Raw genomic sequence first — 12,852 nt, 5'->3', positions numbered from 1 at the left:
TGGAGCATTCCCCCCTTCATGAAGACAAACAAATGAATTCCAATTTTGAAGTAAAATAAGATAAATTGGAAGACATGTGAAGAGGTAAGATATAGTAAGTTACGGAAATCTTGTGAGCTTCTTTTGTAAAATTTGTACGTGTATATGAAATTATAGAGGTTATTTGCATACATCTATCTTAGTATTTAGTGTTTGAAACAAACACAAAAAGTAAAACGATATTGTATATTTTATAAAGTTCCATTTTATCTTTTGCATAATAAGACACATATATTTGTACACACAAAGATTGGATCATGTTTTACATAAAAATAAATAAAAGTAAAGTCTTTACCAGGACCTCAAATATAACGATTTCAGTTAATATCGTTATATCCACTTATTGGTGATGGTGTTTTCATGAGTAGAGACTATGCATGATATTAACTGGAAAAGGAGAAAAACATAGAATAACATGAAATAAAAAACATAGTCTCTACCAAAATATTTGACTATATATTCATATATCTTTCAAAACAAAATAAGAACTCCCCACACTTCCATCCCATGTATCGTTTTACAACCTATTGTGTTGTTCCCACGATTGGGACCTTGGTTGGTAGTAGTGTGTTCTTCCATGGTTGAAGGTTGTCGCCTTGGAGTACCTACCATTGTTGTATGTCCCTCTGCATGAAGAGCCAAAAAGGCAATAAATAGAGTTAAAGTAGATAAACGGAAAGTCATATGCAAATTACGGTAATAACTTATGCAAATGGTTATAACTTTCTTAGAGGAAAAAAATCAAATGAACTTAGTTAGCTCATAACTTGGCTCGACTCAATTCAAACTCGTTAACTAATGAGTCAAGCCAAGTTTTAATCTGAGATCATTAACAGAAGAATTTGACGAGCTGGGCTAACGAGCCCTACTCGGAAAAGAAGTTGGCAAGGAGATGTGGAAACAAGTTTTTTTTTGAAAAGGGGAGTATCCCGAAGTGAAAAAACAAAACTAGCATGCGTGTACATATGCCATCGGAAAGAGACGTCGCATGCATGGATTAAATTGGTCACCTCATGAAAATGTGGTGAGCTAAAATCTTTCAAAATCAAATAAGAGAACCACGTCAAGAAAGTACATAGAAAAGTAAGAAAAAGAGATACATAGGACTTACGACCATGCATAGGCTGGCGCTGATTGCCGCTGCGCCTTAGGCTTGTGCCCTGATCTCCCTTCCTCGCCTCTCTCTGCTGCATCTTTGCTAACACTCGTAGGAGCTACTAATTCTCCTTTCTAGTTAAGTTTGTGCTGGCTAGCTTTTTTTTTGCGATAAAGGCTAGCTAATTGCTCTTCGATCTTGTCAATGAGTTCGTAGCAACAACACGTATATACTCCTACCTTTTATAAGGGCGTGCGTACGGGCGTACGCGCGTACATAGCTACAGTTTTTTTTTCTTGACATTCGTACACATAGTTGGTTCGCTTGGCATGTACGTACACGTAAACCATTTGTCGTTAGTTAATTAAAAAATGTAGACCATTTCAATATTTCTCGATCGGTAACCACGATCGACGACGTCCTACGACGTCGGATGGAACAACATCTGTCCCTTGATAATATACTCGTGCTAGCGAGATACAAGGAAGATACGAGAAGAAGTTTTTTTTTTCAAAAAAACTTTCAATCTATTCATCTTCAATCATGGTAGTACAACGGACACTAGAAATAATAAAAATTTCATCCAAAACCGTAGACCACCTAGCGACGACTACAAGCACTGAAGCGAGCCGAAGGCGCGCCGCTGTCATCGCCCCTCCCTCGACAGAGCCGGGCAAACATTGTTGTAGTAGACAGTCGGGAAGTCGTCGTGCTAAGGCCCCATGGAACCAACGCACCAGAACAGCAACCGCCGCAGATGAAGAGTGTAGATCAAAAGGGTCCAACCTGAAGACACACGAACGAAGACGAACGACGAACAGATCCGAGCAAATCCACCAAAGACAGATCCGCCGAAGACACACCTCCACACGCCCACCGATGATGCTACACACATCACCGGAACGGGGACTAGACGGGGAGACTTTTATTCCATCTTCAGGGAGCCGCCGCCGTCTCGCCTTCCTGAACAGGACATAAACCCTAACAAAGTTCAAAAAAAATATGAAAACGAAACCCTCCCACTGGCAAGGGCCGAGATCCACTCCGCCTCCATGGCCCTAAGGCCACCGGAGACGGGACGGACCGGCACCGGCGCCGGTGGGAGGCAAAGAACCCTAGTTTTGGGGAGGCGGCGGCTGGCTACGTTGGAGGCGGCGGCTGGATACGAGAAGAAGTTAATTGATTAGGTTGTTCATTTTGTCGAAATAATAATAATTAGGTAAGCGTAGGCCGGCAAAGAAATCTGTGGGCACCTATGTCTTTCAACTACCTAGCAGTGCACTTTCAAAAAAAAAAAACTACCTAGCAGTGCACGTGCATGGATACGCGCTCGACCGGCACGACGACAACGGAGCGCTCGCGATTAAAATTTGTGCACTGGCGCGGTTACATCATCGAATACACTCAGAATCTATGTTGTCTGCCTCATATACTACTCCATATCTTGCAGATGAAGTCTCTCTGTCTCACCGTTGCATTTGTTTAGGGCATTTATTAATTACTGAAAAGAAAAAATGTGTACGAATTGTACTATTATTATTATTGTAATTTCCCTGCCCAAAGATTAACTAATTGAAGTGTTTGGTCGTATACATCGTTTTGATGCAGAGGCCGAGGAGTCCCCTTTTTGAAAAAAAAACTAATTAAAGTGAACCAGACATGCAATCCTTCGTATTCTTAATGCAGTATAGATGATCACATATATGCACTACACTCATCCCTATAAATGCACGTGCACACACACTAATCATGTAAACATCTCAGACATATTAAATCGGAACAATATCTTGAGATTGGCGAACTCACCCGAAACGGCTTGATAGTCGACGGGAATATCTCCTCGAACTAAACGAACACTGCCAAAAAGCATAAAATAAATTCAGAAAAACTACAAGCACCAGTGTCAAGTTTAGAACTTAAACCATGATAAGTTAGTTCCACACAAGAGGATATGCTCAGTTCACCACAATCCTCTGTGTCAAACATATTCCACGTACGTATAGTTTCCAAGACCCCTACGTGGCCTAAATTCTTGGGGGACCGGTTTGTAGCACGGTACGTGCACATCGACACCCGAGCACGTAAGACATGGCAGAACCATATGTAGATTAATTTGATTCTCCGCGTGAACGTTGCACCTAGAGCAGAGAACGTCAACTCTTAAGCGCCATGATAATCTCTCAGGTAGTTAACTGAGGTCCGTCCAATCAGCGGTCCAATGGTTGTACTACTGCCGACACTAGTATTATACTTATTCAGATTAGCGATGGAGTAGTCCACTTTTCCTGTCGTATTTTATCAGAGATAATTGAGCAAGTAGGTGTATCCTATAGTCCCGCAAGTACGTACTTCTTCTGTTTTTAAATATTTGTTTTTTAGAGATTTTAAATGAACTACCATATACAGAGGTATATAAACATATTTAGTGTAAAATCACTCATTTTTCTTCATATGTACTCTCCCCGTTTCTAAATATTTGTCTTTTTAAATATTTTAACAAATGACTACATACGGAGCAAAATGAGTGAATGTACACTCTAAAATATGTCTATATACATTCATATGTAGTAGTTCATTTAAAATTTATAAAAAGACATTTAAGAACGAAGGGAATAGTTATTTGTTGAAATATCTAAAAAGATAAATATTTAGAAATGAAGGAAGTAATACATATGGGGTGCATTGATTGCATGCGTTTTAGATCGGACAAACAGAGATGATGTATGGCAGCCGTGGGAAGAAGTCAGCAACGCACAACCTGCGGGCCTAGAAATTTCCCAATGGAAGCTAGTGAACCAACCTAAAGGATTGTAAATCTTTGATTAATTAATGAAATCGCATGTTTCCCGTGAAGAAAAACAGAGATGATGGACAGAAGAGTAAGTTTAGAGAGCTGATCTCATACACGCCCTACAGCAATTCCATGATCTCAACGGTGGTCATAGTTTCAAAGACCTCAATGCAGCAACGGTGGTGCTAATTCCAAAAGCCCCGGATCCTTCTGACATCGGTCATTATCGACCGATTAGCCTAGTACACTCCTTTGCTAAGCTCATCGCCAAGATCCTCTCCCTGCGTCTCGCACCAAAACTTGGCAGTCTCATATCTCCGGCGCAAAGTGCTTTCCTGAAGACTAGGTGCATCCACGATAGCTTTCTGTTCATCAGAAATGCCGCTCGCAGCCTGCATCGTAGAAAGAAATCTGCACTACTCTTCAAAATGGATATAGCGAAGGCGTTCGACTCAATCTCGTGGGAATATCTACTTGAGCTACTCCAGAAGCTAGGTTTCTCTGCACGATGGCGCGATTGGATCGCTCTGCTCTTGCAGTCATCCTCCTCTGCAGTCCTCCTAAATGGTGTGGAGGGCGAGCTGATTGACCACCACAGAGGCTTACGACAAGGCGACCCGCTCTCCCCATTTCTCTTTATCCTTGCCATCGACATGCTGCAACGGATTATAGATCGTGCTGCCGCCCTTGGATACCTGGCGCCACTCCCTGGGCGCGACGTCAAGCTGCGCATCAGCCTCTACGCGGACGACGCAATCATCTTCTCCAACCCATGCAATGAGGAGGTCTCCTGCTTGCTTTCTATCCTGGAAAAGTTCGGGGAGGCAACGGGTCTGCGAGTAAACCCTTTGAAATCCACTGTCACCCCTATCCAATGCAGACCTTGGATCTAGACAATATACTGCAAGGTTTTCCAGGAAGGCGAACAAGCTTCCCGATCACATATCTAGGCCTGCCAATATCCCTAGGAAGACTGAAGAAGGTGCACCTCCGGTTCATCTTTGATCGTATCAAAGCCAAGCTAGCAGGATGGAAGGGGAGGCTGATGAACTGTGCGGGACGGCGAGCGCTGGTCCGCTCTGTGCGCCTAGCCATCCCTACATACGCACTCACTGCAATCAAAGCCTCGTCCGGAGTCTTGAAGGACATTGACAAGATATGCAGGCGCTTTCTTTGGGCTCAGGAGGAGAAGCTATCCGGCGGCAAATGCAAAGTTAGCGGCAGACGGTCTGCTCCCCGATCGAGCTTGGCGGACTTGGAGTTTTAGATAGTGCTAAATTTGCTAGGGCGCTGCGGCTGAGATGGCTCTGGCTGTCGTGGGATGAGGCTAACGGGCCATGGAATGGCTTTCCTCTACTGTGTGACGACCAGGACCGCCAGCTCTTTGCTGCTGCAACAAGCGTCTCTGTTGGCAACGGCGAGCGCGCACTCTTCTGGGAATCCACCTGGCTGGGGCCGTTGCCGCCAAAGGCAATTGCACCCTCTCTCTTTGCCCGATGCAGGTGCAAGAATCACATAGTCAAGGATGCGCTGCAAGGCCAAAAATGGATTTACGACATCCGCCGCCCACCCCTTTCAGATGCCAACATATTTGAATTCAGGAGGCTATGGAATATGCTCAACGAGGCCCAGGTTTCACTGCAGCCTGATGTCCCGGACAGTATCACCTGGAAGAAAAGCCTCTCCGGCACTTACAGTGCAGCGGCCGCTTACAAGCTTCAATTCGCTGGACGGATAGGATCAGACTTCGTAAACATGTTTTGGAAGGCCTGGGCTCCTCCACGCTGCAAGTTTTTCACCTGGCTGCAAATGCTAGATAGGCTGTGGTGCGCTGATAGGCTGCAAAGGCGCGGATGGCCAAATGAATATTTCTGCCTGTTGTGCGTCCGGAACCTTGAATCATCAGTGCACCTGCTCTGGCACTGTCCGGTGGCAAGGATGATCTGGACTGCAGCGGCAAGATGGCACGACTGCGCTGGTCTTGATCCAACCACCTGGCCAAAAGACGACAGATCGGAGATGTTCTGGGCACATATCATCAACAACACACACACCGAGCATCAGAAGGGAATCAGGTCGCTCACCATGCTCATCACATGGGAAATTTGGCTCGAGCGAAACCGCAGAGTTTTTCACAAGAAGATCGCTGCGCCCTGGGCTGTCATCCAGGCAGTGAGAGGATCCCTGGAGGCATGGAGACTGGCGGGAGCGAAATATTTGCAGCCCCCTTTTGGGGACCCAACGTGAGAGATCATCCAAGTTTCGGCTTAGGGGCCTGGCCCTCGTTTCATTTCTCTTCTTTTTCTCTCCTCAAACCGCGTCAGCGGCTGTGTAAATATTGCTCCCCACCCCTATAATATAATGGCTAGCAGTTGCTGGCGGCTTCAAAAAAAAGTTTAGAGATTGGTTTAGGGAGGGGTGCACGTACCCCCTCTCATGCCGCTTTGTACTCGACATGAATGTAACACTATTAGCACCCTTAACATGCTGAGCCCACAATGATACACAGTTGGCCTGAGCGGGTGAGCACTACCCAGCATCGTCGACTACTCCCTTCGGTTATTTTCAGTCTATATATAAGTTTTGTCCAAAGTCAAAGTATCTCTACTTTGACTAAACTTATATAAAAGAGTATTAACTTCAAGAAGCAAGATCCCGTAGCTGAAAACATGAGTCTTCTGTGATGCTTTTCCAAGAGAGCCATGCTCTGCACACGGGCGATGGCGGACATGCCATAGCGGGTCACGTTCGCCCCATATCTCATGGCGGCGAGGTCCATCACTTTCGACACCGGCGTGCTCCTCCTTCGCCAGGATGCGTTGCGCATCGTCTTGCTCAACGATCGGGGTGGCACAGTTGACACCTGACCTCTGCGCGTTGACCTCTACGCGTCGACGAGGTGATCGACATCGGGTACATCATTCCTTTCCCTTGCCACTTTGCTAGGGTTTGGGATCGCCTTCCACCTCGCACGTCTTCGGGCTGGTCGCCGAGGAAGCGGTACGCCGGCGAGCCATCGCGCAGGGGCGCGGCGCATAATTTCGTTTCTAATGAGGAGACCCAGGGTTTGGTGGCGGTTCGCAGGGATCGGCTCGGTTTCCTCCCCGCTGCTGAACCGGGGATCCTTGGGCGCCGATCGGCAAAAAACCGCACCACCTGCCCGGATCTGTGACATGTGGGGCATGGTGCATCTGACCGCCATGGACAGGCCGCGGCTAGGGTTTCAGTCCCATCCCCTGGTATAAACTTGGGCATCGCAATCTCCCCCCCCCCAATTTTAGATCTGGAGGATTGCTTGCTCCACTTTTGGGAGTCGCCTGCGAGAGAGAAACCTAGGGTTCGTCCCTCCTTTTCATGGTGGGGGGAAAATCCGTGGGGATTCTAGATTGTTTGCTCAAGTTGTTTCGTCTCCTCCTAATAATTCGCGGTAGATCCCATCCACGAGCCTCCCAAGATGAGAGAAGAGGGGTTCGGTGCTAGCCGCCATGGCCGCAGTGAGGGGCGCGGTCGTGGTGATGAAGGCGGTCGCGGGCGCACAGGAGGTGGCGGCGGTGGGATAGGGCGTGGCCGGGAGAGCCATGTCTGAACTCACAAGGTGACGGCCGGGGCTTCCTCCTCCAACGCCCCGTAGGGGTCTGGTGAGACGGGGTTCGATCGATGGGAGAAGGCTGCGGGAGCTAGCCACGAAGCCCTTGCTCATCAGGAGCGTCGGGGAGCTGATGGGGGCGACAAATCCCTCCACAACATCGACAAATCTGCTCCTCCTGTGAAGCTGCGTGAGACTCCTTCTAATCCTGACCCTCTAGCTACTTCTTCTAAATCATGTCAAATTTGCAATCTCATGGGTCATTATACTACCAATTGCCCACAAGCTCTGTGTGTTAGATGCAAGAAGAAAGGTCATCTCTTTGTGATATGTACTAATTTTCTTTCCTGGGGGCGCATACCTGCGATGTGCGTCTTCCAAGCCAAGGGGCAAGAATTTCATTACATCCATGATTACTCTATTAGTAGTCATAACAATGATAGGATTGTTAAGGTCATCATTACCATAGTAGAGGGTGATATTACCACCAAGCAGCTGGTAGACGAGTTTGAGAAGTATATTGGGTAGGGATGGCGCTACTCAGCTCATCTGATTGCTCCTAATCAGTATGTGATGCGGTTCCCGAACTAGAGAGAGGTGGATAGAGCTGTGTTTGTTGAATACATAACTCTTAAATCCTTAGGGGTAGTTGTTCGTATTACCCCTTGGTCTGAGGATGCGGAGTCAGAGGTCTATTGGAGGTTGGATGGGTTAAGATTACTAAGATCCCACCTAACAAGCGATGTGATAAAAATGTTGCTTTTGTTGGAGGCTTAGTTGGGGTGACTCTGGACATTGATATGTCTAGTCTCCATCGTCCTTCCTCTGTTCGTGCTAAGCTTGGGTGTCACAACATTGACAAGCTCCCCACCTCTGCTGAAGGGTGCTTGGGGGACGCTTTTATTGCTTTCAATATGAAGTTGAGGAGGTCCTAGTGAGGAATGTTGTCCAGGAAGAAGAACATGTTTAGATCCCACGCTATGCTGGGCAAAGAGTTATGACGCCCAAGCACAAACGTGATGATATGCCACCTGATGAGAAAAACAAGTCCTCTGAGAAGAATGACAATAGAAACACTTCCTCTTATCGTGGCGGCAAAGCCTGTTGCGTGTCATCACCTAAAGAGCAAAAACAAGTCCTTGAGGACAGCAACAACTCAGAGAGCGAGATCAGTGGTACTAATGGTCCTCTGCTGATCGAGGAGATGGCACTGGAACTTGCTGCCACTTATTCACAACAAGCTGATTCTCTGGTGGCCTCTACTAAGGATGAGTGCAAACATGATCCTGATGATCATGGATCTGATTATGACCAAACATTGAAGGTGACCACTGTAGTTGCTACACCTTCCTATGATCCTACTACTATTCCTCTTTCTAACTTTGATCAGATTTTTGAGGTGGTGGGAGAGGTGGAAGCAGACATGAAGACCTCCAAGGATTACATGATACAACTTCCTCATCTTGATTGCGAGGAGATTATTTCTACACCACCACTTGTGCCTGAGCTGCATCTTCGGTTTAGCCAGTGCAACACACACCTTCAGCACATGGACATGGAGGTAAGAGCCACTCATCTGGCCAATGCCAAAAATCTGGAAGGTAACACCAACCCTATTAATCACAATGCATTTGCTGCTTTGGCTGATTCTGATATTATTAGTCATACTTCTAAGATGGGGGTGTTAATTCCTGATAATGGCTTTACTTGTGTTGGTATCTTGAGGGAACTAGAATCTGTAAGGGTTAATTTGGTAGAAAAAAACATCAACTCCCATGATGATCAGGGGGTGATGATATAGATTGTCAACAATAAGTTAGTGAAATCTAAATCTGCAAAGAATAATAGAAAGAAAGCTGATGTCAGACTTCCTAGGCCTGTGACTAGGAGTCAGAAAAAGAGGAATGACAATGATGCTGAGCCAGGTGGCTCTACCCTGCTTCCTGGTAGGGCCACCAGAGCCAGGAAACAAACCAAGCATTCCAAATGAGAGGTCTCATTTGGAACTGCAGAGGGGTGGGCAAGAAGGGAATGGCTACCCGCCTCTCTGATCTTATTAGTGACCATTCCATTGACTTCCTAGGTTTACAAGAGACTTTGAAGAAAGATTTCTCTCCCAAACTTATTAGGAGACCTGACCCCTTTAATAATTTCCATTGGGAGTGGGTGCCTGGCTGGCTGCTATAGGCAAGCCTGGTGGTATCATGTGTGGTATTCACACTAACACCCTCGAGATGTTAAGTTGCAACAAAGGCAAGTATATCTTCTAGATGAATATTAAAAATATTAATACAAATATTGTCTGGAGCCTCTTAGTGGTGTATGTCTCTGCTCATGAGGAGCATAGGGAAGATTTCCTAATGGAATTGGCCTCCTTTTTCCACAACACTGATATACCCTATATAGTGGGTGGGGACTTTAACATCTTAAGGCATAATGGTGAAAAGAACAAAAAGATGCAACACTCCAAGTCTATGGACCTGTTCAACTCCATTATTAGTACTCTTGGCCTTATAGAGATTTATATGAGTGGGGGCAAATATACCTGGACAAATAATCGGTCTCATCCTACTATGGAGAAATTGGATAGGGTGCTGATGTATGATTCCTGGGAGCAGTTGTTCCCCATGGTCTCTATGATGAAACTGGTCAGCGAGTTATCTGACCATAACCCACTCCTTGTGTACACTGATGATGAGAAGAGAGAACCCTCCAAAACCCGAGAGTTTCATTTTGATCTCTCCTGGTTGAAAGATGATAGATTCCTTGACCTGGTTGCTAGAATTTGGAATAGGAAAGTTGCAGCCTCATACCCCATTGACATCCTAAATATTAAGCTCAAGAGATTTAAATCTTACTTCAAAGATGTGGTTTGGAAAAATTTGGACATGCCAAGAGGCATAAAGAAGATCTGAGAATCGAACTAGAAATGTTGGAAGAGGTAGAGGAGGAAGGCCCCTTGCCTCCTGAGCTTTATGGCAGAAAGGTTGATGTGTGTGTTGAACTTTATGAGCTGCTAGCCACAGAAGAGATTTACTGGCTTCAACAGTCCCATGAACGCTGTCTCTTGAGAGGAGACCGCAATACGGACTACTTCCATAAAATAGTTAATGGCCGTAAACAAAAAAACACCATTCACGCCCTCAAATGTGGGGACGTGGAGATTGAAGGCATGGACAATCTAATAGCACATGCCACGAGCTTCTATAAAGAGTTGTTTCGCCCGGCCCCTGGCAATATATTTCATCTTGATCCTTATACCTGGGTAGACAACGAAAAGCTGTCAGCGGAGAATAATGACGATCCTATTAGGGAATTTTCTGAAGAGGAGGTCAAAGTTGCTCTGTTTCACATGGAAGTCAACAGGGCCCCAGGGCCTGATAACATCCCTGCTGAATTTTATCAGTGCTGTTGGGATATAGTTAAAAATGATATTATGCGCATCTTTGATAGCTTCTGATGACCCACAAGTATAGGAGATCAACTGTAGCTCTTTTCAATAAGTAAGAGTGTCGAACCCAACGAGGAGCAGAAGGAAATGACAAGTAGTTTCCGATATGGTATTGTCTGCAAGTGCTGAAATTGTAAGTAGCAGAGTAGTTTGATAGCAAGATAATTTGTAACGAGGAAGTAACGATAATAGTAACAAAAATGCAGCAAGGTAGGCCAATCCTTTTGAGGCAAAGGACAAGCCAAAATGGTCTCTTGTGATAAGAAAAGCGTTCTTGAGGGTACATGAGAATTTCATCTAGTCACTTTCATCATGTTGGTTTGATTTGTGTTCGCTACTTTGATAATTTGATATGTGGGTGGATCGGTGCTTAGGTGTTGTTCTTACTTGAACAAACCTCCTACTTATGATTAACACTCCCGCAAGCATCCGCAACTACGAGAAAAGTATTAAGAATAAATTCTAACCATAGCATTAAACTTTTGGATCCAATCGGTCCCTTACAAAATAACGCATAAACTGGGGTTTAAACTTCTGTCACTCTCACAACCCACCATCTAATTGCTACTCCACAATGCATTCCCTTAGGCCCAAATATGGTGAAGTGTCATGTAGTCGATGTTCACATGACACCACTAAGGGAATAACAACATACATACTATCAAAATATCAAACACATATCAAGTTCACATGATTACTTGCAACATGATTTCTCCCGTGACCTCAAGAACAAAAGTAACTGCTCACAAATGATAAACACGTTCATGATTAGAGGAGTATTAAATAGCATAATGGATCTGAACATATAATCTTCCACCAAATAAACCATATAGTAATCAACTACAAGATGTAATCAACACTACTAGTCACCCACAAGTACCAATCTATAGTTCCGGTAACAAGATTGAACACAAGAGATGAACTAGGGTTTGAGAGGAGATGCTACTGTCGAATATTTTGATGGAGATTGCCCTCCCCAAGATGGGAGAGTTGTTGGTGATGATGATGACGATGATTTCCCCCTCCGGGAGGGAAATTCCCCCGGCGGAATCGCTCCGCCGGAGGGCAAAAGTGCTCCTGCCCAAGTTCCACCTCGAGGCAGCGGCGCTTCGTCCCGAAAGTCCTCCCCTTATTTTTTTCTAGGTCAAAATGACTTATATACCAGAAGATGCGCACCGGAGGTGGGCCAAGGAGGCCACAACCCACCAGGGCGCGCTTGGGGGGCCTGGCGCGCCCAGGTGGGTTGTGCCCACCTGGTGGCCCACCTCTGGTGTTTATTGGTTCCAGTATTTCTTAAATAATCCGTAAAAAATCTCCGTGAAGTTTCAGCTCATTTGGAGTTGTGCAGAATAGGTGGCCTGACGTAGCTTTTCCAGATCCAGATTTCTAGCTGCCGGAATTCTCCCTCTTGGTGTGTTCCTTGCAAATTATGAGAGAAAAGGCATTAGAATTACTCCAAAAAGCATTATTATGGATAAAAACATTATAAATAATAGTAAGAAAACATGATGCAAAATGAACGTATCAACTCTCCATTGTATCTATAATTTTTTATTGTTTCATGCCAATATTATACAATTTTTACATACTTTTGGCAACTTCTAATATGATTTACTGGGCTAACCTATTGATCTAGTGCCAGTTCCTTTTTTTGCATGTTTTTTGTATCGCAGAAAATCCATATCAAACAAAGTCCAAACGCGATAAAAATTTATGGAGGATTATTTTGGAATATATGTGATTTTTGGGAGTTGGAATCACCGCAAACGGAGTCCTGTGGTGGGCAAAACCCACCAGGATGCGACCCTTGAGCCTGGCACGTGGTGGTGGGTTGTGCCCACCTCGTACGTCAGTTGGACCTCTACTTCGGGCGCAAGGAATCTTATATC

Source organism: Triticum dicoccoides, chromosome 7A (assembly GCF_002162155.2).
Source record: "Triticum dicoccoides isolate Atlit2015 ecotype Zavitan chromosome 7A, WEW_v2.0, whole genome shotgun sequence".
Classification (NCBI taxonomy): Eukaryota; Viridiplantae; Streptophyta; class Magnoliopsida; order Poales; family Poaceae; genus Triticum; species Triticum dicoccoides.
Note: the sequence above shows the minus strand (reverse complement) of the source record.